Below are 24417 nucleotides of genomic sequence, written 5' to 3'. Positions count from 1 at the left end.
CTGCTCTTATCTGGATTACTATTCCAGTGACAATACGACTGGGTCACTGCCTCCCATATGCTGATGATGTCGGCTGTGCCTCTCAAGCTCGGACATTTTCTAAACTAGAGGCAACACCAAAAGTAGAAATCATAGAAACCCTACAGTGCAGAAAGAGGCCATTTGGCCCATCGCGTCTGCATAGACCACAATCCCACCCAGGCCCTACCCCCATATCCCTACATATTTTACCCGCTAATCTCTCTAATCTACGCATCTCAGGACACTAAGGGACAATGAGCCAACCAATGAGCATGGCCAATCAGCCTAACCCGCACATCTTTGGACTGTGGGAGGAAACCGGAGCACCTGGAGGAAACCCACGCAGACACGAGGAGAATGTGCAAACTCCACACAGGCAGTGATCCAAGCCGGGAATCGAACCCAGGTCCCTGGAGCTGTGAAGCAGCAGTGCTAACCACTGTGCTACCGTGCCGCCCCAATGATGTTACAAAGCTGGCCGACAAAAGCAAGACATGGCACCTTCAGCCCAGCAGCAACAAAGCAGTCTCCAGTATATTCCATTTCCACAATGCCAGCACCAAGAGGGAACTTGGCATCTTCTTGAGTGGCAAGAGACTGAATCTCGAATAACATGCTGTTAATCTTGGTGTTATCCTTGATCGAACACTGACATACTAAAACACCCGAGCAAGACAGCAGCAAAGATCAAATCACAAAATAACCTCCTCAGCAAACTTGCTGGCTCTTCATGGGGCATAGATGCTCAAACCTTAAGGACTTCTTGGCATTGTCTATTCAAATGCAGAGTATTGTGCAACAGTATGGTAAAGCTCATCCCACACTAGTCTTATAGATATACCCAGCTCAACACAACAATGTGTATCATCTCCCCTGTCTCCCAGTCTTGAACATGATAGCTCCTGGAGTTGGTTTACATCAACCCTAGCCGGCCGCTGCACAAGACCTTACCAATCCAATGGCTGCCCGCTTCCCATCATGCCAGCCTGTATGGCTAAGACCACCATGCCAAGCAATAACAGCAGAGGCCCTGTGACAGCAGGAATGAAGCCAACACGTCACCATTGAAATCAACTTCCTCTTCACAGATCCCTCAGCCCGCCAACATGGCTGAACTAGTCATCCAGAGATAAAGGCAGCGGATGCTGGAATCTGAAACAAAAACAGAAAATGCTGGAAAAACCCAACCAGGTTTGAAACACTGGCTCTATTCTCTCTCCACAGATGCTGTCAGACCTGCTGAGTTTCTCCAGCATTTTCTGTTTTTGTTGTAATAATCCAGAGGCCTAGGCTGATGCTTTAGGGTACACTGATTCAAATCCACCCTCCCCCCACCCTCCAAAAGGCAGCTGGTGGAATTTAAGTCTAATTAGAAATTGAAAGCTATGTAGTGGTGACCACTATCATCAAATGTCACTAAAACCCACCTTGTTCACTAATGTCCTTTAGGGAGGGAAATCGGTCATCCTTACCCGATCTGCTCTGGCCTAGTGATTTGAGATCCACAGCAATGTGGTTGACTCTTAACTACCCTCTGAAATGGCCTAGCAAGTCACTCCATTCAAGGGCAAATAGGTATGGGCAACAAATCCCATGAAAGAATAAAAATGCAAGTTCTTGCTCTCAGTGAGGAATTGGTTGCTGGCCTTATTGTTGCATTAAAAGCTGCCAAAAAGATTAGGAAGCAGTGAGGCATGATGAGAGATTTGTAGTAACAAATTGTACTCTACTCACCAGGTCTGGTGAGCTCCTGGGAGAATTCAAATTAATAACAATGCAATAACATGCACCACTTTTCAACCCTATTTACAATTACCTGGCTGCAGTGTTGATGCACTGTCATTAGGTGTCACTATAGCACACCTTAATAACAAGGCAATGCATGCCTGCAAAATCGAGTGGCTGAAAATGAGTTTTATTTTACAGACTCCAGGTAACTGTAGAACATAGCATAAAATGTTACATGCCACCTTTCACTGGCCGCTCTGTATAACCCATGCTTATGTCCTTAGCAGGATTTGATATGCAGCATAAAGGACCCGAAATGTAGTCTCGGGATAGTTACATAATAAATGTTTAATATATTTATCTGATACTCTCCTTCACTTCACAGAATACAACAGGGCAGAAGGGACCCTTGAGTCTGCACCGATGCATGAAACGCCCTGACCTGCCCACCTAATCCCACTTGCCAACACTTGGCCCATAGCCTTGAATGTTACGATGTGCCAAGTACTCATCCAGGTACTTTTTAAAACTTGAACATCTTAATCAGGTCACCCCTCAGTCTTCTCTGCTCCAACGAAAACAATCCAAGCCTATCCAACCTCCCTTCATAACTTAAATGTTCCATCCCAGGCAGCATCCTGGTAAATCTCCTCTGCGCCCCTTCCAGTGCGTTCCTGTAATGTGGCGACCAGAACTGCACACGGTACTCCAGCTGCGACCTCACCAAAGTTCTATACAAAGAACAAAGAACAGTACAGCACAGGAAACAGGCCCTTTGGCCCTCCAAGCCTGTGCCGCTCCTTGGTCCAACTAGACCAATCGTTTGTATCCCTCCATTCCCAGGCTGCTCATGTGACTATCCAGGTAAGTCTTAAACGATGTCAGCGTGCCTGCCTCCACCACCCTACTTGGCAGCGCATTCCAGGCCCCCACCACCCTCTGTGTAAAAAACGTCCCTCTGATATCTGAGTTATACTTCGCCCCTCTCAGCTTGAGCCCGTGACCCCTCGTGATCGTCACCTCCGACCTGGGAAAAAGCTTCCCACTGTTCACCCTATCTATACCCTTCATAATCTTATACACCTCTATTAGATCTCCCCTCATTCTCCGTCTTTCCAAGGAGAACAACCCCAGTCTACCCAATCTCTCCTCATAGCTAAGACCCTCCATACCAGGCAACATCCTGGTAAACCTTCTCTGCACTCTCTCTAACTCCATCATGACCTCGCTGCTTTTGTAATCTATTCCCCGATTGATAAAGGCGCGATTGGGGCAGCACGGTAGCACAGTGGTTAGCACTGCTGCTTCACAGCTCCAGGGACCTGGGTTCGATTCCCGGCTTGGGTCACTGTCTGTGTGGAGTTTGCACATTCTCCTCGTGTCTGCGTGGGTTTCCTCCGGGTGCTCCGGTTTTCTCCCACAGTCCAAAGATGTGCGGGTTAGGTTGATTGGCCAGGTTAAAAATTGCCCCTTAGAGTCCTGAGATGCGTAGGTTAGAGGGATTAGCGGGTAAACATGTGGGGATAGGGCCTGGGTGGGATTGTGGTCGGTGTAGACTCGATGGGCCGAATGCAGTCCTTCTGCACTGTAGGGTTTCGATATGCTTTTTTCACCACCCTACTAACCTGCCTTTCGGCCTTCAGAGATCTATGGACAAACACACCAAGGTCCCTTTGTTCTTTGGAACTTCCCAGTGTCAGACCTTTCATAGTATACTTCCTTGTAAAAATACTCCTTCCAAAGTGTATCACCTCATACTTTTCAGGGTTAAATTCCATCTGCCACTTATCGGCTCATTTGACCATCTCGTCTATAACTTCCTGTAACCCAAGACACTCAACACTCACTGTTAACAATCTTTGTGTCATCAGCAAAGTTACTGATCCTGCCCTCCACGCAGTCATCTATGTCAATTATATAAATGACGAAAAATAAGGGGCCCTGTGGTACACCACTGGTCACTGGCTTCCAGTCACTAAAGCAGCCGTCTGTCACCACCCTCTGTCTCCTACCACTAAGCCAATTATGAATCCAACTTTCAGAAGGGTTGGTATCTCTGCTGAAATAGTGGATAGAAGAATTTCAAATTGCTTTTAAGTGTATACATTAATGTATTGCTGTCTGCACGGTGGCACAGTGGTTAGCACTGCTGCCTCACAGTGCTAGGGACCTGGGTTCCATTCCTGGCTTGGGTCACTGTCTGTGCAGAGTTTGCACGATCTCCTCGTGTCTGCGTGGGTTTCCTCTGGGTGATCTGGTTTCCTCCCACAGTCCAAATGACTGGTTAGGTGCATTGGCTATGCTAATTTCTCCCTCAGGGTACCCGAACAGGTGCCGGAGTGTGGCGACTAGGGGATTTTCACTGTAGCTTCATTGCAGTGTTAATGTAAGCCTACTTGTGACACCAATAAATAAATTTTAAACTTGAAACTTAAATTTCAGAGACAATATCTGTTGCAGCTCGTTGCAAGACTGTCAATTGCCATTCTACTATTATCATGAACTCTATCTCATCTCAGCTTAGTTAAAATGCTCTCAGTTGGGAAACTATTTCTGTTTCAGGGAATAGTACATCACAATAGGAGGCCATTTGGTCCCTGAAGTCTGCACTAGCTCTTTTGAAGAGTAACTCAGTTAATTCCACAGGCCCCGCTCTTTCCCCATACCCTTGCAAATTTTGTTCTCCAAATTTTAGGGGGGTTAATATTGGAGTTGTTTCCATCACCCCCTCAGGCAGTGCGTTCCAAATCCTAACCACTCATTACCCTCATGTTGCCCCCACCCTCATTAGGGTTCTAAAAAATGACATAATACACACACAATATGTACACAAATATATTTAGAACATACAGTGCTTCCACGAGTTAACATTTTCTGGCCGTGTTGGTGCACTGTTGAATATTTGGAAACATCTTTAATTTGTACTTTGGTTGACATGAAATTCCTGAATGATGATGGCAGTAAATGTGTTTGCTGCAAAGTTAAGCCAAATGATGTTATTTTTAAATGGGTTGAGAAAACCTTCCATTTGTCTGTACTTAGAATGCATGGGTTAGATGATTCTAATTGTTTTCTCTATTCTGCCCAATTGGAAAAGGTCAAAATGAAATATATTTAAATATTATTTTGTGCTGTTATTTTGATTTTCTGTGAATTATGGCATAGTTTGAGATTTTTGAAAAAGACCAGAATTTATATTGGGCTTTCAGAATTCCCCAAATCTTTGCAACCAATGAAATATTGCTCAAGTGTTGTCACTATTGCATTGTAGGCAACATGGCAGCCAATAAAAACAATCAAAGCCAATTAAGGTCCCCAAACAACATTGTGGTAATGACCAGGTAGTCTGTTTTGTGATGTTCATTAAGCAATAAATATTAGCCAGAACATGGAGATAATGCCCCTTACTCTTCTTCAAAATAGTGTCATGGGATTTCTTTGCATTACCTTGAGAAGGAAGGTGGGGCTTCTGCACTTCTGAAAGACAACACCTCCAACACTGTGGCATTCCCATAGTTAATCCCACAGGCCCCGCTCTTTCCCCATACCCTTGCAATTTAGTTGTTTAATTTTTTGGGGGGTTAATATTGGAGTTGTTTCCATCACCTTCTTAGGCAGCGCATTCCAAATCCTAACCACTTATTACCCTGGACAACGATGGACAATACTTCAAGTTGCTCGCCTAAAGAGGCTTAGACACAAATATCAAGGCTGACACTCCAGAGCCCTTTCCAACATTGAGTTCAACAGCTGAACTTCATTTGGCAAGGTCAGTTTTCAAACTAGAACTGCGTTTTCGGATATTTCCCCAACAGATCTCAAAGGCAACCCTTGAGACAATTTGCAGAGTTCTAATTTTACCATTGTAATGACTTAGCACTATTAATACAATAGCAACTATAGTTCCTCCGCATAACAGAACGTTAACTGGCATCTAAATGCTTGTATGCAAGAGTACTTAAACTTGCGAGTTGAATCAATTCCAATAACATCTGTCATTGAAATAACTTTCTTCAGGCGGGCGAGTTGAAGTATTGTCCATCATTCATATTTGTCTGCTTCAGAAATGAGTCTCAGTGCTGTTTGTCATTTTAACTTACCTGCCTCTGAGAAATGGGTCCCAGGGTTGCCTGCCACTCAAATACATCTGGCTCAGATGACTAAATACCAAAGCTGCCTGTTCCTGGATATATAACTTAACCCAAAATGCGCCGATTCTCACATTCATTGTTCTATTCCCACACTGTTTTTGTGGCCCAGATATAGTTGTTCTGAAACCAAAAGAGAAAATGCCGGAAAATCTCAGCAGGTCTGGCAGCATCTGTAAGGAGAGAAAAGAGCTGACGTTTCGAGTCCAGATGACCCTTTGTCAAAGGTGTTTTGTCAAAGCTTTGACAAAGGGTCATCTGGACTCAAAACGTCAGCTCTTTTCTCTCCTTACAAATGCTGCCAGACCTGCTGAGATTTTCCAGCATTTTCTCTTTTGGTTTTAGATTCCAGCATCCGCAGTAATTTGCTTTTAATAGTTGCTCTGACTTGCATGTCTGGCTTGAAAATCAGGATGTGGAGATGCCGGTGTTGGACTTGGGTAAACACAGTAAGGAGTGTTGAGATAATACCAAGAAGGGATTGATGAGATGGATATCTGTTCCCTTGAAAAAATGAAAGCTGAAGGATGATCTAATAGAGGTCTTTTTAAAAGGTTCTAATAGAGTGGATACAGAGAGAATGTTTCCCTTGGGGGAAAGAGTGTAAGTAGAGGTTATCAACATGCGAAGAGGAATTCAGAAAAAACATTTATTTGCCCAAAGAATGGTAAGATTGTGGAACTCACTGCAGGACAGAACCCAGTAATACAGAAAATGGTTGAATTGAATAGTAGAGGTGCATTTAAGTGGAAGTATATGAGGAAAAAAGAATAGTTACAATGGTAGATTTAGATGGAGAGAAGGCTCGAATGGAATCAAAGATTACGGGGAGAAAGCAGGATTAGGCTATTGAATTGGATGATCAGCCATGATCGTGATGAATGATGGGGCAGGCTCGAAGGGCCAAATGGCCTCCCTCCTGCTCCTATCATCTGTGTCTCTATGAATGAAGCATAAGTGTTATCATGAGCTATTTGTGCAGAATTGCCTGCTTTAGTGCCATATATTTCAGGTCAGGGGAATGGATGTTGATCTCAGAAGGGACTGGGAATGAGCCAGGCAGTGATGAGGCCAAAGAGGGATTGGAAAACAAAGATGATAATGTGAAAATCATGAACGAATCGGAATAGTCAAGTCAAGCAGTAATAAAAACATGGATGAGACAGGGAAAGAGTTGACCAATGATACGAATGTGGAAGCAGATAATGTTAGAGATGGTGCAGACACGTGTTTGGAAGCTATTTTGGAATCAAGTAGGACACCAAGCTTGCAAACAGTCTGGTTCATCTTCAGGCAATTGGGGAGAAGGATGACATTGGTGGGTTGGGAGCAGAGTTCGTGGGAGAGACAATGGCTTTGGTCTTTGAACTATTTAATTGGAGGAGACTTCTGGTTGTCACACAGCTGAACAATTTTGAGACAGTAGAGAGTATCATGAGCGTTGGTTGCCGGTATTGTCAGCGTACGTGCGGAAATTGACACTCGGATTTAACATTCACGTTCTCCATGGCAAGGCCCTAGCCAGTCAGGGTCAACCTACCAACCAAACAGCAGCCATCTGGTCAGACCCCATTTGGAGTATTTTGCACAGTTTTGGGCCCCGTATCTAAGGAAGGATGTGCTGGCCTTGGAAAGGGTCCAGAATGATCCCTGGAATGAAGAGTTCGTCATATGGGGAACGGTTGAGGACTCTGGGTCTGTACTTGTTGGAATTTAGAAGGATGAGGGGGGATTTTATTAAAATTTACAGGATACTGTGAGGCCTGGATAGAGTGGACATGGAGAGGATGTTTCCACTAACAGGAAAAACTAGAACCAGAGGGCACAACCTTAGAGGGCTAAAGGGACGATACTTTAAAACAGAGATGAGGAGGAATTTCTTCAGCCAGAGAGTGGTGAATCTGTGGAAGTCTTTGCCGCAGAAGGCTGTGGAGGCCAGATCATTGAATGTCTTTAAGACAGAGATAGATAGGTTCTTGAGTGATAAGGAGATCAGGGCTCATGGGGAAAAGGCAGGAGAATGGGGATGAGAAAAATATCAGCCATGATTGAATGGTGGAGCAGACTCAATGGGCCGAGCGGCCTAATTCTGCTCCTATGTCTTATGGTCTTTCTCCTGTTGTATAACTTGCTGTGCTCTTTTGAAATTTGGAACTCTTGCAGTTGTCTTGATGACTGCAGGATGAAAAACTTTGGCAACTCTCTTTACAGCAATACACTTCTTTTTTTAGATCTTATCTTTTTAAGAGAGTGAATACTCTGTAGGTATCTCCACACATGCTGGAATCCAATTAGAGTTTAACTTTGCTGGGAAGCCTCTTAAGTGAAACATGGTACGAATTCCAAGAAATTTCACTGTTCTTCATTAGAATTTAATGAGAAGCTCTTACAACCGAGATCAGGCTCCTGCTGAGACCCAGTTGCGGAATGCACATGTCACTGGGGTATGAGACCACTAGAGGAAGTGTCAAATAAAACCTGCAATTAGGAGGCTGTACGTTCATGTTTAAATGACCTCATAAATATAGATTAGGGGCGTGTGGACTGTTTCAGTGAAGGTTGAGAATAATTTAAAATTTTAATTAACCTCTCCAGATCCTCTTAAATACTCATTGATGTTAATAATTAGAACGCAGCAGATAACAAAAATTCAGCTTATATGTATCCAGTCTAATTTAAGTTTCAGGCCATAACCTTTTTAGCATATATTCTTTTCTTGTTGTTTCCATCACTTTTATTTGATTTTATTTCCACCAAAAGGGAGTTTAGTAAACAGTGTTTAATAATGTGGCTTCTTAATTTAAAGATCTTATCTAAATTATTGGAAGCACTTGAGTTTGGATCATTACCTAATGAGCAAATAATTCAGTCTGTGCCTCTTTCTGGCAATCTGATTTGTTTGTTGCAATCAGATAAACCATATTCTCCCAACAATGTGATTCATTTGTAAGAATGATATATGTTACTCTACCTTCTGATTAACATGGCCCACTGGAGCAAATATTGGATTTCTTAGCATCCAATAATGGAATGTCTCTTATGCTTCAACTCCACACTATTTATTAGAATCATAGAATTCCTACAATGCAGACGAGGCCATTCAATCCATCGACTCTGCACTAACTCTCTGACACAGTACCTTACCCAAGCTCTTGCCCCAACTCTTATCGCCGTAACCCCACACATTTCCATTGGCTAATCCATCTAAACTACACATCCTTGGACACTAAGTGGCAATTTAGCATGGCCAACCCCCATTACCTGCACATCTCTGGACTGCGGGAGGAAACCGGAGCAAACCCATGCAGTCACGGGGAGAATGTACAAATTCCACATAGTCAGTCACCTGAGACCAGAATCAAACCCGGGTCCCTGGTGCTGTGAGGCAGCAGTGCTAACCACTGTGCCACCGCATCTGGAGTTGAACAACATAGTGACACAATGGTTAGCACTGCTGCCTCACGGCACCAGAAACCCAGATTTGATTCCAGACACTCCATCATTGGATGTTAAGAAATTCAATATTTACCCCAGTGGACCACGTTAATCAGAAACAGGAGCAAAATACATCATTCTTACAGATGAATCAAGTTGTTGGAAGAATATGGTGAGACTGAGGCTGGGACCAAAGGCATCTGTACTCAATTCCTCCTGCTATCCCAACATTTAGCTCCATCCATAGAGGCAGGAATTCAGTGTCTGGGTGCTTAGTTTGGCTTTAAGAGATAGTGTGAATGGGTATTAGCCAAAATCAATTTGATAGCCTCTTGACTCTTGAAGTGGTGTTCAGAAGGCTTAAAGTAACACAATTGTCATGGAGAAACATTGGTTCTTACAGCATATTTCAAGCATTATTACATATGAATATGGCATTGTTTCTCCATCAGAATTACTCCACTAAATCACAAAAATGAGATCACCTTTAGTGCATGCTGACAGAGTTTCTAGTCTGATCTAACAGGTAAGCTCTGAAACCCTCTTGGTAGAGATTTTAAATTAGGATCATGTTAAAAATATACACAAAGGAAATAAATGTATTTTTTATGTTGCTGAATTTGGGAGTCAGGATTTTTCCAAAAAGTAAACTTAATTGACCTAACCAAAATTTGCTTAGTCTTTTTGGGAGAGGGCTGTCAATCAAGGTGTGTCAATGCTGTCAATCATACTTCAAGTCAATGGATGCTGTACTTTCCCTCCCCCGGGTATTTCCTCACCAACACAGCACAGGCAAGAAGGGCCAAAAGGCCTGTTTCTGTGCTGTAATGTTTCTATGGTTCTAACACAGTAAAGGCAGAAATGATACAGACCTGGCCTCAAAGATGACTAGTACAGAAAGCAGGATGATGACCTGCTCCAGGTCTCATAATGCCTCTGTAAATGACTTACTCCATAGCAAATTGCTAATGCTACCTCCATTGGTTGCTTACAACTCTTTCGAAATTCAAAGCAAAACACTGGGCCATTCCCTGGATGAAGCCTCAATCTGAATCTTGATTGAAGAATTTCTCAGACAGTTAACTTTATCACAATGTTATTTGTAACAGACTAAGGCTACATTTATGATCATGAATGATCAATTGATCTACAATGTTGTTGATATTTTCCAACATTTGATTCAGTTCCACACAGTGGTTAGCTCTGTTGCCTCACAACACCAGGGACCTGGATTTAATTCCGGCCTTGGGTGACTGTGTGGCGTTTGCATGTTCTCCCCGTATCTGCGTGGGTTTCCTCCAGGTGCACCGGTTTCCTCCCACAGTCCAAAGATGTGCAGGTTAGGTTGATAGGCCATGATAAATTGCTTTAGTGTCCCAAGATGTGTAAGTTAGCGGGATGAGGAGGGTAAATGTGTGGTGTTATGGGGATAGAGCCTGGGTAAGATGCTCTTTCGGAGAGTCAGTGCAGACTCGATGAGCCGAATGGCCTCCTTCGGCACTATGGGGAGTTTTATGGTACGTTGTGAAGCCCCTGCGGACAATGATGATGGAATGCAAGGGTTAAAGGGAAACACTACCTGGCTGATCCGATCCTACAATCAATTTGGATAAAAAGAGACACATCACAAATCAACTGAAAACACACCACCCTATCCAATATGTTGTATCACTAATATGTCACATCACTACAAGCTGTTTGTCACTCCTGACTGTTTCTTTTTCTCTAAATTATGTTTTTGCATGTTTTTAGAATCTCACATATCTGGACTGACTGGCTTTTGTTGTTGCATTAATTCAGCCTTCTGCCTATACCTTTCCCAAAATGACCACGAAAGAGTTTTAAAGCGGTGTTTACTGAAGCCAATTTAGCTTCTTGGCTCCAGGGGAGTATATTCACTATTGCAACAGGACAGGAATAATTCAACAGATACTCTATAAACCAAAATATAAGGAAGATTGAAGAAGCCCAAAACTGCTGTTGAAGAACAGCAATGCCTCATTACAGATGTATTGCTTTTTAATAGAATTCTCTGCAAAAAATAAAACTGAAGCAGCAACCAAAACCAACTGGGACCAGAAAATTCTGAGTCAGCCATTCATTTGTTTGACTGCATGTTTTAAACTTGTGTAACTATCACAAGAGAGAACTCTGGAAATGTGTATACACAGATCATTGAAGGTAACAGGGCAGTTTGAGGTGGTTATAAAGGCATATTGGATCCTGGGCATCATAAATGCAGGCGTAGAATTTCTATTTTAAAATTATTTTTACTCCATCCTTAAAGTTACAAAGCCGATGCTCAGAATGGACCAGGCAAGCCTAAATCCATTCCTTACTTGCTCCAAAAAACAAATTCGAATTGAATCCAATTCAAGGACCCCATTAAAAAAAGCAAACAAGATCCAAGCTGACAAGATAAGGCTTGATCTGACACTTGATTTTAGCCAAAAGGCCGGAAAGCGAGTATAAACACAAAGAAGTTATCATGAATCTTTATAAAGACTTGGCCCCAGCTAGAGTATTGGGTACAACCCTGGGCTCTGCACTTTAGTGTGAGGGCATCAAACCCTAAAGTGCCACGAACAGTTACAGTGCAAGGAATGATTCAAATAAGATGACTCGAGCAAAATATTCCCACAATGCAGCCTTGAAAAGAATTCAAATGGCAACATTCCTCTAAATTCTCACACTTTCAGAGAAGAAGCTTTCAATCATGGAAACCTGTATCATAGCATATCCAGAGAGAAATTACAAGGCCTCTCATTATCAATAATTCATGTTGCATTTTCACATTAAAATGAAGGACCGCCCTGATTTTTAGCTGAGATTTCTTGTGCCTAAGTCCCACCTGATTAGAATTGCATGCGATGTACATTTTGTGTGAAGTTCAGATAAGCATAATTCTCTGGCATCACTTTTGACCCCAACATTGCATCCATTTATTTATTTATCAATTAGTATCACAAGTAGGTTTACATTAACACTGCAATGAAGTTAATGAGAAAATCCCCTAGTCATCACACTCCGGCGCCTGTTCGGGCACGCTGAGGGAGAATTTAGCATGGCTAATGCACCTAACCAGCACACCTTTCAGGCTGTGGGAGGAAACCGGAGCACTCGGAGTAAACCCGCACAGACTCAGCACAGACGGTGACCCAAGCCGGGAATTGAACCCAGGTCACTGGCACTGTGAGGCAGCCATGTTAACCACTGTGCCAAACGTGCTGCCCATACCACCTTGGATGAAGCTAAGATTGGAAAAGTCACCCCTTTTTTGTTGTACCAATGTCTTCCAGGATTCTTCCTGCTTCAGTTTGTATAAGAATGTTGGCATTCATCCAGATGTAGTGACAGAAAAGGTAATGATCAGGTTCAGCAAGGAAGTTAATCTATGTGAATGCAGCAACTGTGAGCTACTTCTTCAACACTGTATGCTGGAGGTCACATCTCATGAGTGTTTGGAAGACACTCAAATACAAGCAGAACCTGAATTCTTATACCACATTTTGAACTCATCATTTGAGTCTGATCCCAATAACCCATAGAAAATAATGAAGTGGAGTTCTATGACTTATTAAATGCCTATGAGGCACCTCGGCAATAGAAAATGCCATCCCTGTACACATCTTATGTTACAGCTGTCTGTGCAACCTTCCTTGTTATCTCAGCTGTAATCAGCTTATATCTAACAATAAAGCACTATTGCATTTATGAAGCAACAATTATCATTTAAATTTACGGGTTCCTTATCCATCAAGAAGATCTTGTCAACATATTCTCTTGAGCTTTAACTAATCTGAAATATTTTCTACATCAAAGGTTTTGTAATTAACAGCATTAGCTGCTTATTGCTTTTGCCATAAGTGATTTGTCAGCAAATCGTCTATTGAATCTTCACTAAGTATGCCCGTGTTCAGGAGTAAAGGAAATGGTAGGTGATAAATAAGCCTTGCTTTCCCCTAATTACCTCTGAACCGCAGAGGAGTTGAGTTATATTGTGGGATGGAACATGTAAAATAATTGTATTTGTTATTGCTTAATTTCCTACTAAAATATTAACTCTTAGTACACAAGAACAAATGAATTTTAATTCTCCTGAAATATCCTGGCAGATATTGATTATTCAACTCATATCACTGAATAGATTAACTGGCCATTATCTTCTCTGCTCTTTGTGGGACCTCGCTGTGTATGGATTGGCCGCCATATCTGTCCATTGATTCAGACTTCAATAATATGTCGTTAGTATCAAGCACTTTGAAACATCTTGAGATCATGAAGGATGTTATATAAATGCAAGTTTATTCTTTATTTTTCTTCCAATGCAAGCATCGGAAACAGTAGAATTACATATAATATTCAAATGTATAGGCACATCTGGACATGCAAGTGTATAAATGTACAGAGACCCACATATGCACAGAATACACAGACACCATAATCTACATGGAGGCACTTCCCTGGACGCAAACAATAGTGCCTGCACTGAATTTACATTTGATTTACTATTCCAACACACTCCTGACTAGCCTCCCACAGTCTATCCTTCATAAACTTGAGATCATCCAAAGTTTCGCTGCCTGTATCCCAACTCACACCAGGTCCCATTCATCCATTAGCCCTGTGCTTGCTGACTTAAATTGGCTCCCATTCCAACAACACCTTGACTTTAAAATTCCCATTCCCATTTTCAATTCCCTCCACAGTCTCGTCCTCCCTTATCTCTGCAATCTCTTTCAAATTTGCAGACCCCTACAATATATGTGCTTCACCTCTTTTTGGACTTTCCTGATTTTAATCATTCTACCTTGGATGGCTGCGTTTTAAAAATCATTTAAAACCTCCTTGCCTCTTTATCTCTCCTCTCTCTTTCACATCCTCCTTAAAGCCTACTTCTTGAGCCATCTGTCCTGACATCTCCTTATTCGGGTTTTGTCAGATTATTTTGTAACACCACAGCGGAGTGCCTTGGGTCGTTTGGTAATTTTAGAGTATGAATACAAGCTGTCAGTATCTTGTGTTAGACCACGGTGGACAGTGGTTAGCACTGCTGCCTCACAGCACCAGGGATCCAGGTTCAATTCCGGCCTTGGGTGGCTGTGTGTGTGGAGTTTGCACATTCTCCCCCTGTCTGCGTGGGTTTCCTCTGGGTGCTCTGGTTTCTTCCCACAGTCCAAAGATGTGCATGTTAAGTTGATTGGCCGTGGTAAATTGCTCCTTAATGTTAGGAGGCTAGTAGGGTAAATATGTGGGGTTAGGGGGATAGGAGATGGGTGGGATTGTTGTCGGTGTAGGCCCGATGGACTGAATGGCCTCCTTCTGCACTGCAGGGATTCTATGAACAATCACAATATTGAGTACCTATGTGCCAGTTTTAAGTAAATTAATATTGAAACTGCAGAGGATATCGTCAGAGTGAATGTGTTCAATGAGGTGACACACCATGTTTATTTGGGCAGGTAGGGTATCAAAGTATTAAACTGGAAAATGAGTAAAGAGAGCTCTGTGCTATTAAGTTGGGTTGAGAGGGAATTATGCAATTTAGAACTGCATGGGCTTGAAGAGATTTCTTAAATGCCTCGGAGATCCTTGGCAAAGATGTGTTGCAATGAATTGGAATTTTCAGTCATATTATTGATAAAGTTTGTGTATTTTAATATCTTTATACAGGAGAGCCGGGTTATCACATACCAACTGTTTCCTCATGCTATAGATAGTGCTGTAATATGCCTTTAAGTGATATCAGCATATCAGTAGCAGAGAAATATATCTTGTGATGCAGTCTGTTTTACTTTTGCTTTGAGCAGAGCACACACACCTGTAATGTCTTCAAACTATACAACAATACAAGACTGTGCCTTAATAAATAGACTCAGAATGTGGTTAACCAATCATCTATGAGATTTAGAACATAGAACATTACAGCGCAGTACAGGCCCTTTGGCCCTTGATGTTGCGCCGACCAGTGAAACCAATCTAAAGCCCCTCTAATCTATGCTATTCCAATATCATCCATATGTTCATCCATTTGAATGCTCTTAATGTTGACGAGTCCACTACTGCTGCAGGCAGGGCATCCCACTACTCTCCGAGTAAAGAACCTATCTCTAACATCTGTCCTATATCTCTCACCCCTCAATTTAAAGTTATGTCCCCTCGTGTTAGCCATCACCATCCGAGAAAAAGGCTCTCACTATCCACCCTATCTAATCCTCTGATCATCTTGTATGCCTCTATTAAGTCACCTCTTAACCTTCTTCTCTCTAACGAAAACAACCTCAAGTCCCTCAGCCTTTCCTCATACGATTTTCCCACCATACCAGGCAACATCCTGGTAAATCTCCTCTGCACCCTTTCCAACACTTCCACATCTTTCCTATAATGCGGCGACCAGAACTGTACACAATACTCCAAGTGCGGCCGCACCAGAGTTTTGTACAGTTGCAGCATGACCTCCTGGCTCTGAAACTCAATCCCTCTACCAATAAAAGCTAACACACCGTACGCCTTCTTAACAACCCTATCAACCTGGGTGCCAACTTTCAGGGATCTATGCACATGGACACACAGATCCCTCTGTTCATCCACACTACCAAGTATCTTACCATTAGCCCAGTACTCTGTATTCCTGTTACTCCTTCCAAAGTGAATCACCTCACACTTTTCAGCATTAAACTCCATTTGCCACCTCTCAGCCCAGCTCTGCAGCTTATCTATGTCCCTCTGTAACTTGCCACTTCCCTCTGCACTGTCTACAACTCCACCGACTTTAGTGTCATCCGCAAATTTACTGATTCATCCTTCTACGCCCTCATCCAGGTCATTAATAAAAATGACAAACAGCAGTGGCCCCAAAACAGATCCTTGCGGTACACCACTAGTAACTGAACTCCAGGATAAATATTTCCCATCAACCACCACCCTCTGTTTTCTTACAGCTAGCCAATTCCTGATCCAAACCATTAAATCACCCTCAATCCCATGTGTCCGTATTTTCTGCAAAAGCTTACCATGGGGAACCTTATCAAATGCTTTGCTGAAATCCTGATACACCACATCAACCGCTTTACCCTCATCCACCTCTTTTGTCACCTTTTCAAAAGAACTCAATAAGGTTTGTGAGGCACGACCTACCCTTCACAAAACCGTGCTGACTATCCCTAATCAAATTATTCCTTTCTAGGTGATTATAAATCCTATCTCTTCTAATCCTTTCCAAAACTTTCCCCACAAAGGCTCACCGGTCTATAATTACCAGGGTTGTCCCTACTCCCCTTCTTGAACAAGGGGACAACATTTGCTATCCTCCAGTCTTCTGGCACTGTTCCTGTAAGAGTTTTAACAACACCAGGTACATTTCCACTCCATCTGATGAAGGAGCAGCGCTCCGAAAGCTAATGGCGTTTGCTACCAAATAAACCTGTTGGACTTTAACCTGGTGTTGTTAAAACTCTTACTGTGTTCACCCCAGTCCAACGCCGGCATCTCCACATGACTATTCCTGTAGACAATGATGACACAAAGATCAAAGCCAAAGGCTCTGCAATCTCCTCTCTAGCCTCCCAGAGAATCCTAGGATAAATCCCATCCAGCCCAGGGGACTTATCTATTTTTACCCTTTCCAGAATTGCTAACACCTCCTCCTTATGAACCTCAATCCCGTCCAGTCCAACAGCCTGCATCTCAGTACTCCCCTCGACAACACTGTCCCTCTCCTGTGTGAATACCGATGAAAAATATTCATTTAGTGCCTCTCCTATCTCTTCAGACTCCATGCACAACTTTGCACTCCTGTCCTTGACTGGCCCTAATCTTACCCTCGTCATTCTTTTACTCCTGACATACCTATAGAAAGCTTTAGGGTTTTCCTTGATCCTACCTGCCAAAGACTTCTCATGTCCCCTCCTGGCTCTTCTTAGCTCTTTCTTTAGGTCCTTCCTGGTGTCTTGTTATGCAGCAAATAAGCTCAAGGACTTATATAATTATAAGAACATGTCAGAAAGTACATGCTTCCATCTAGGATTTAAAAGATCACCTCAAATGTGTTAGTCCGCATTTTCTGTCCATTTACCAATATTGTTTGGTGTAGCTGGGTCAGCCAGAAATGGGAAAGTTCTCCAGTTGGGGGGTAAATCAATTAAATGATGCCTGCTGAGGCCAGACTCCAGTATTCTAATAGTTTGAGACATTACATAGTCTTGCTCTGGTCTCAAGAGAATGATAAAATCCTTTTTTTTAATACCATAAGCTGCTAAGTGCTGGCTGTCAAACTGCGGTCAACCTATCCACCACATTTCTGGAATGTATCCTTGTGACATTTATCTATCCACCATTTCACCAGAGTGATAAAATGTTTAACATAAATGGACTAACAAATCTATTTTGACTCTTACCTTCTGAAACATATATGAGGTGCGCATTAAGTGTTGCAAAATGTTTCTGCTCCTTTCTCGGAAAGAACCTGCAAAACCATCACAGAATCGAACGAAATAGGCCATTCAGCCCGCCAAGTTAATGCTAGCTCCACAACTCTGCTCCATAGATAGGGTTTGACAGTCAGAGGCCGGAATTTTACCACCTCGCAGAACAGAAATCCTTGTGGGCCTCGGGCGGAACTTTACGATTGTGCCTGAGTGAGGTCACAAAATCCCACCCAGAATCTTTTTCCCAAAGTTGAAATCTCTAGTACTAGGGGACACGCACTTAAGGTGACAGGGGGAAAGTTCAAAGGAGATGCGAGGGGCAAGTTTTTTTTTACACAGAGAGTGGGAGGTGTTTGGAACATGCTGCCAGAGATAGTGGTACGATAGGCATGTTTAAGGGGCTTTTAGATAAGTACATGAATATCAAGGAAAAATATGGACCAGGGCAGGCAGAAAGGATTAGTTTAATTTGGCGTCATGTTCGGCACAACATTGTGGGCCGAAGGGCCTGTTCCTGTGCTGCACTGTTCTACATTCTATCCCTTTTAAATAAATTCTTCTTCAAATCTTTTTCTAAAGCAGAACTGTGACAATTCCCAAACTCCCATCCATTGGATTTGTTTCAATTGCAATCTATTTAGAAGTCCATTGGATCTTCCCTGTTGATCAGTTTGTAACCATCAGCAGAGAACCCTTCACAGCGACGTGCAGTAATTAGCTTTTTAGATAATTCAATTTCCCACACTATTTTCCCTGTACTCTGTTGGTGAGAGATTGCCATTGTCTCAACCGGACTGGAGTTACATTTGCGAGACTGCTGAGGAAACATTTTATTGTTTTGTGGGAGGTGGGGAGGGGAAGTATTTAGTTGTAATTAACAGGCAGAACATTACATTGACAAAAAGAGAAAACTAGCAGTGCTCAGGGCACTAATGCCAAACTGAGAACATGAAATGGGCAATTAAAATTTTAGTCTGATTTTGGAGGAAATGAAGCTACGCTAATGATTATGGAAAATATTAACAAATGTAAATCTTCAGCTGATGCATTTCAGATTTCTTTAAGGCATCTGTGGGGCATTAGTAATTGCCCCTGTGACATTTCCATGGTTTTGAGGTTGGATGGACATTAACTGCAAGTGGAGTTGCTGCACAAGCCTTTATACAGGGTCTCAAAACACCCAGAAATTCATAATTCAGATCTAACTTCTCTCGCAAGCAAGAAATGCATATGGAATTGTGAGCATAGTATTATTAGAACAAATAAAAGTAGGACTTGCAACTTCATAACATTTGACATGACTGCCAGATGTCTCAAGGTGCTTTACAGCCAATGAAATTAAGTGTAACCAAAAGAGAAAATGCTGGAAAATCTCAGCAGGTCTGGCAGCATCTCTAAGGAGAGAAAAGAACTGACATTTCGAGTCCAGATGATCCTTTGTCACAGCTAAAAGGCATCGAAAGTGGGAGATATTTATACTGTCGGGTGAGAGAATGAAAGATGAACCATAGCCACAAAAACTAAGGGAAAGGCTGTTAATAGCAGCCCATAGAGAGAACAAAAGGTGTGAATGGCCAAGCAGCAGAGTAGCTGAAATCAGAGGGTAAGCTGTGACAGATGAAGATGTGGGAGGAGAGAGGGGATAGGTGGGAGAGAGGTAAAATTGAGAAAAAGGGGGAAAGGAGGAGAAAAGGTAAGGAAAGGGGGATAAAATAGGGGGTAGGAGGAAGAAAAAAATGAAAGTCAATAAAGAAATAAAAGGTAGCAAACAGTTAAAAATTAAATAAAATGAAAACAAAGGGGTCGAAATTAAGTGTAGCCACTCTTGCGATATAGAAAACATGGCAGCCAATTTGCACACAGCAAACCCCCCATGAGCAGCAATGTGATAAAGACCAGCGTCGGAACTCTCTGACCGTTCACGGCAGCGGGATTCTCCGGTTCGGTCAGCAGCGCATCCCCGCCCAAGGGTTTCGTGCTGGATATATACCTCGGCAGGCAGACCGGGCTTCAATTTAAACTCTCATCCAAAATATTGCACCTCTGACAATGCAGCATTCCCTCAATACTGCATTGGAATGTCAGGCTTGACTTTGTGCTCAAGCCCTGGTGTGGTGCGTGAAGCTGCAACTTTGTGACTCAATGAGTGTGCTACTAATCAAGTCACAGCTGATAACCAAACCAAATGAAATCTGAAAGAATTGGAATGAGCTTCAATCATTCCAGTTTAAAAATACAATTTACTTTGATTCATTCCACAGCTCCATGTCCAGAAATTGGCTCCTGTTCCGACCAAGACCACACACAACCACAAAGGGTCATGAACGTAGCCCAGTCCATCACACAAATCAAACTCCCATCCATCAACTCCATCTACACTTCCCGCTGACTCGGAAAAGCAGCCAGCATAATCAAGGACCTCACGCATCCCAGACAAATTCTCTTCCACCTTCTTCTGTCAAGAAAAAGATACAAAAGTCTGAGGTCACGTACTAACCGACTCAAGAACAGCTTCTTCCCTGCTGCCATCAGACTTCTGAATGGACCTACCATATATTAAGTTGATCTTTCTCTACACACTAGCTATGACTGTAACACTACATTCTGCACCCTCTCCTTTCCATCTCGCCTACATACTCCATGAACAGTATGCTTTGCCTGTATAGCATGCAAGAAACAGTAGTTTTCACTGTATACCAATATATGTGACAACAATAAATCAAATCAATTCAGATCATAAAGTGACAGGCCAAGTATAGTGACATTTCCTCCTCTGAATCGGGAAGTTGCAGTTTCAAACCCCATCGCAGGCTTGGAGTTGGTACTTCAGTGCAGTACGAAGGGAGCACTGTGTTATCAGAAGTTAAACTTGTTAAGGTGCATGTAAAAAATCCCAAGGCACTAATTAAAGGGCCGGCATTTCTCCTGGGCAACATTCATCCCTTAACCAACACTGTCAAGAACAAATTAACTGTTTAAAAGGCAAATATTGGTTGTTCAATGTTTGTAAGCCCTGCAGTGTGTAAATTGGCTCTTATGTTGCTGACTAAACAGGCTGCACTTCGAGCGCAATTCATTGGTTGTAAGCACCTTGGGACATCTGGAGGACATGATAATGCTAATTATTTCTCTCTTACCAGCAAATTGACAGATTCCACCATCTGTGAGAGATAGCCCCTGCTGGCTGAACAATGAGCACTGGAGAGAAGTGTAAAACACTTCCAAAACATGAACAGAACAACAGAGACATCTTGGAAATGTGCTGTGGATTACTCAGTGCCCGAAAGAGGAAGAAACGGTTAAAGTTGCAGATGATGTGCCTAATCACAAGTGTTGCATTCTCTTTTGGATATTGGCCGATATGTTGTAAGCCTCCTGTATCCATAGTTATTGCTTTTAATCTATACTTGCTTATGAAGTGTCCTAATTTTTGTGGTCCAGATATCTCTGACAGGGATAAAGGTAATAAGGCTCAGCAACACCTTCTACTGCTTATGTTCATGGAAATCAAAATATGGAGAGAGAAGGGAGCAATAAACTTGTCTAAAGTATGTGGCTTAGCTCATGGTTGCTTTTGCAACACAATGTTTCAAGTGTTTGGAAACAATTGTCATTGTGGTACTTACACATCTTACACCACAATCAATTTCACCATGCCCGTCTACACAGGATACTGTTGTCAAAACGTAGGTTCGCGGCAATAATTCACAGAGCAGGGACTGCAGTCAAGCTTATAAGGATCAAAATGAGAGGTAGCACACATCACCTCTGCCCTCTGGCAGTGACAAAGGCCACAGATTCAGAATGAATGTAGTCAGCTTGACACTGCACAGCTCAGATTGCTTTAGTGGCCATAACATCAGGACCTGTTTAATGATCGTAATCATCCTTTTATCACATGGGTACAGATTTAAGAGCAATTGGTTGAATGGAAGAAGGGCTTAAGTAAGACTTAAGTAAACTATTTTGTCTTTTTTATCTCATGTGGGTTTTATTGAAAAATAACTTCCTGATATTCTACTCAAACACTGCTGTAGTTACTGAGCCCAGCCCTAGTGCATGTTAAACTAATCCGGCCTAATTCATTGGGTTCGGAGTTAAATACAGCCTATTAAACTCATCGGGGCAATGCTAAAGTTAAAATTGGCAGCATTCCAGAATTCAATTAATTCCACAACAGTCTGTTTTGATCGTGGTTTTGGCATCATGCGAACAATTTGAATTAGATTTAACTTCTGGCCTAATTTTGTTCTTGCCCTTATAATGCATTTCTGTACAGTTTATTGGTCACCCCTGCAATAACCCCTGCAATAGTAACAGACATATCCAGTTAATTAACTTCAGATGAATGAATCCTGTTAGCCTCTGCTTGGATGGACTTATTGTCTCCTGTACCAGACAAACAGCCTGCATATTCAGACAATATATTTTTGTTTTAAACCCTTTTTCCCTGGCCTCCTCCATCCTCATCTACAAAAATAAGCGCAAGGAAATCATAGATTTATTTGATACTTAGACTGAGACGATCGAATCAGTTGCTCTCTGCCGATTCCCTCCCTTCTACTAGTACACCAGGCCAAGTTTCCTCTCAAGCTTCTCTCTGAACTGAACTCATCCTGAACTCTCATTTCCTCTCAAATCTCTCTTCATGCTCACCCCAAGCTCGCCTTGTTCATGAAACCTACCTCCAATTCCCTCGACCCTAATCTCACTAAATTGTCAATCGGTCGACTTCCCTCTTTCCCCATGTTGGCAGATATTAATGATTTTCTCTCTTCAGTCACTCTCCCTTTCTCCGTTAAATCGGATTTCATCACTCCCCTCAATTAAAAACAACCCCTGGCCCCACCGTCCTTGCAAACTATAGACCCATCTCCAACCTCCCCTCTCCAAAGTCCTGACATGGGTTGGCACTGCCCATAATTCCACCAGTCAGAGACAAAATTTTCTGCTCTCTGTGTTGGCAAGCTTGAAGATGATGAGGGCATTTAGTTAGGCAGGACGGTGGCATACATGTACCCTGCCACCTCCCCGTCTCCAATAGAATGTGGGTTCTGTGTGGGGAGACCCATGGTTGAACTTCCTGCCCTGGTGCCAATTGAGGCTCTTAAGAGGCCAATTAATGAACATTTAAGGGCCTCATCCCACTGCGCTGGTATTAATACAGCTGCAGGTGGGCCTGTTGCTATGCAACATGCATAGCAGCTAATTGGGAGTGGATGGCGGCCATAAAATCCCTTGATTGTAGAATCAGAGTGCCTGATCAAAGGACAGGCCATCAAGAGCAATGGGAGCCCACTGAGAACTAGCCCTTGTCCTTCCTACTGCCCCCCCGCCTTGCATCCCTCTCCCCACGGCCCCACCCCACAAATCTCCCACCTCCCCACATTACTTTGTAGCCTGGCTCACTGCACAATCCTGGGACTCTGGTACCTGTCCTCCCAGCAGCAGTTAGGCTTCCACAGTAGCACTGCTGAGCATAAGAGCTGCCAGCCTCTGATTGGCTAGCAGCTTTTGGTAGGCAAGTCTTCTACCCTTTGGTCTTGATTCCAGGATAGGCCCGTCACTAGCCTCACCACTGCCTGATTGGCTTGTGGTTTGGTGGCTTGTGGTTTGGTGGGCCTTCTCGAAGACAGGCAGCATAGATCTTTTGCTGATTTTCCAGCTAATGCCGCAACAGAATTCTGCCCCAGGTTTCCATCCCTTCCACAGACCTGAAACAGCTCTTATTAGAATCAGAAATGACATCCCATGTGACCGTGACAAAGGTAATCCATCCTCCTCCTTCTTGATCTATTCGCAACCTTTGACACAGTTAACCACACCATCTTCATCTCATACCTCTCCACTGTCAACAAGCTGGGAGGGACTGCTCTCACCTGGTTTGCATTCTTACCTATCTAATCATAGCCAGAATATCACTTCCAATGGCTTCCCTTCCTGCCAGTGCACAGTTACCTCTGGTACTGTCCAATATCTGTACTTGGGTCTTTCTATTTCTCATCTGTGTCTCAGCAACCATCACTTGAAGCCAGAGTCTTGGTTTTCACACGTACATTGAGGATACTCAGTTTTACCTTGTCACTATCTCTCTTGGCTCTTCCATTGTTGCTAAATTATCAGACTACTTCTCCGATATCCAGTACTCAGCAAGTGGAAATTTCCTAGAACAAAGGGCAACACAGTGGCACAGTGGTTAGTACCGCTGCCTCACAGCTCCATAGACCTGGGTTCGATTCCCGGCTTGGATCACTGTCTGTGTGGAGTTTGCACGTTCTCCCTGTGTCTGCATGGGCTTCGTCCGGGTGCTCCAGTTTCTTCCCACAATCCAAAGGTGTGTGGGTTATGTTGATTGGCCATGCTAAATTGCCCCATGGTGTCCTGGAATGCATAGGTTAGAGGGATCAGCGGAGTAAATATGTGGGGTTACGGGGATAGGGCCTGGGTGGGCTTGTTGTCAGTGCAGACTTGATGGGCTGAATGGCCTCCTGCTACACTGTAGGGAGTCTATAAACAAAATATTGGGAAGACTGAAGCCCTTGGGTGGAATGTTCCGGCCATGTCCGCCAGAGAGATTGTCCGGTCCCACCAACGGTGAGCCGCTGCCGCGGCGGCAGAAGGTGTGAACAACTGGAAACCCGTTGAAGCAGCGGGACCAG

At 43.1% G+C, this 24417-nt stretch overlaps 1 protein-coding gene and 1 pseudogene across 1 annotated transcript in view; both read right to left on the bottom strand.

Moving 5' to 3' along the window:
- Nucleotides 1-24417, bottom strand: part of LOC144500635 (acid-sensing ion channel 2-like) — a 1309014-nt gene that overhangs the window by 835635 nt on the left and 448962 nt on the right. The gene's annotated exons all lie outside the window — the stretch shown is intronic.
- On the bottom strand, nt 11598-11799 carry LOC144501025 (U2 spliceosomal RNA; annotated as a pseudogene).

Source organism: Mustelus asterias, chromosome 11 (assembly GCF_964213995.1).
Source record: "Mustelus asterias chromosome 11, sMusAst1.hap1.1, whole genome shotgun sequence".
Lineage (NCBI taxonomy): Eukaryota > Metazoa > Chordata > Chondrichthyes > Carcharhiniformes > Triakidae > Mustelus > Mustelus asterias.
Note: the sequence above shows the minus strand (reverse complement) of the source record. Positions and strands in the feature narration are given on the sequence as shown.